Here is a 2,075-nt window from a genome sequence, read left to right as displayed (position 1 = left end):
CGCCATTGATGCATCCAGAAACTGCATGACTCCTGTATCCGACCCATGCTCCATTGTGGCCAGCCTTAAATTTTGGATTAACCCCGGTCAAGCACGACCACAGTAAAGGTATATGCACTAATTGCATAGGGGTATTTGCTTCTAAGCACTATATTTCAATTTAACTTTTAAAAAAGCATATTCCAAGTTCTACTTATTGAATTGTTGTAGTTTAGTTCTTGTTTTACTCTTAACAACATTCTTCATCTTTCTAAACTGGTAAGGAATCTTTTTGTAATGTGTTCACTGGTTTCTGTAATTAAAGAGTTGCACAAATACACTGCCTCTTAAATTAAGCCTGACTTCTCTGTCCCAAGCTATCAGAGAGTGAGCACAGATTACTTTTTGCTGTGTATCTGACTTACCCTGCCTATGACTGTGGTCCCTACTTGGATAGGGTACATACTTTTGCTAACTAGAGACCCAATCTCTAACATATCTATTGAAAACTTTAAAAAATATATACTTAGATATCATAAAACAAGAATAAATCACCAATTGTAACCACTGCTTCACAAGCAACCAACCCTTTCACAGCACATAATCTTCAGGCTAGGCATGCGTCCAGCTCCCCAAGGGCAATCTCCGACCAATTGCCCAGAGATCACCAAAATCCTGTGATCAATGAATCACCCAGCTGCACATGGTCTATGGTCAGGCCCTGTGCTCATCCCTTAGGAGCAGTCAACACTCCTTAGGTGCACAGCCTGCACACCCCTCCCACTTATGTTCCCTTTCTAACTCTTTTTTAAGACTCAGACACCAAGTCCCCGGGACCTGAAATGGCTGCCACAACATTTTGTCCAAATGTGGTGATCAGCCAATCAGAACGCTATAGTGGTTCTTTCTGGGGAACCGCGGTACCGAATTGGCTGATGGCAGAAAAAGCTGCTGTGGACTATTTTTTTAATGTTTGATACTGCAGGTGTCCCGCTGTTCCAATCAGTCCAGGGTTAACACCTTCATACCCAACCCCAGCCACTTTTTAAATGCTAATTTCTTGAACATAGTTGAACAGATTTGCACCAAATGACAAAAAGCACACTTTCTGTGTAAAGTTCTATCTTTGCACTAGACTTAGTGTCATTCCATTCCGCTATTTTTCTGTATTGGAGAGTAAAGTGTCCTATGAGAATGAAAAATGGTGGAACTATTGGGGCTGCCCCTTTGTCTTATTCCCTGCATAACCGATCGGCGCAAAACTTTCCACAAAGGAACAAGAGTGAGTGACCTTTTTTGGGAATGTTTCATGTAGATTTATCATATGACAGCAAAGGGAACAAAAAAAATTCCTCTGGAAAGTCCTATCTAACTATAACTACACTGTCACACTGTCAAAGTAATATACATATGTCACGTGTCAACAACTTCCTGGTTGCTGGATTGTGGGTGTCATTCATTGTTTATCGCCACATTTTGATCCATGGGCTCATTGTCATACCAGCAAAAACTTTGAAGGCCCTGCTAATAATTTTGTGCCGGTGACTGTCTAGCTAACACATTGCTGTTTATGCCCTTCCCTCTGCTCAATACTTCAAAAGAGTGGGGAGTGCATAACACCTGCGGGTCCAGAAAAACCATTCATCATATTAAGATGTTTTTGAAATAATGCATTTTTGTTCAAATTGGAATTTGGCCCAGAGTAGTTACCAGTGACTGAGATGTATTCAAGTTTTCCACTCATCACTTTTCCCCCCTCAAATTTTAATTTCAATACTGCAAGTTTTCTGACACAATAATTGACACGACTTCACTCCAATTATTTGATTGTATTCCAAAAACAATTTCAATAACTGCTGTTACTCTCCAAAAACATATTGGACTCACACAGTTCTTTGATGTGATAGTGTCCCTGCTCTGCACTTTGGCGGTCCAACAGTCAATGAGGCCCTGCATTGTGTATGACACCATGCTTGCATTGCTATTGTGTATTCTTCTTCTAAGCCGGACAACAAAGAATCCATGTTTATAAATCTTAATCAATAATTAATCAGCCTTAAAGACACAAAACAGTTGCCACAGAGAAGGCAAGCCTT

Source organism: Lissotriton vulgaris, chromosome 8, assembly GCF_964263255.1.
Source record: "Lissotriton vulgaris chromosome 8, aLisVul1.2, whole genome shotgun sequence".
Classification (NCBI taxonomy): Eukaryota; Metazoa; Chordata; class Amphibia; order Caudata; family Salamandridae; genus Lissotriton; species Lissotriton vulgaris.
Note: the sequence above shows the minus strand (reverse complement) of the source record.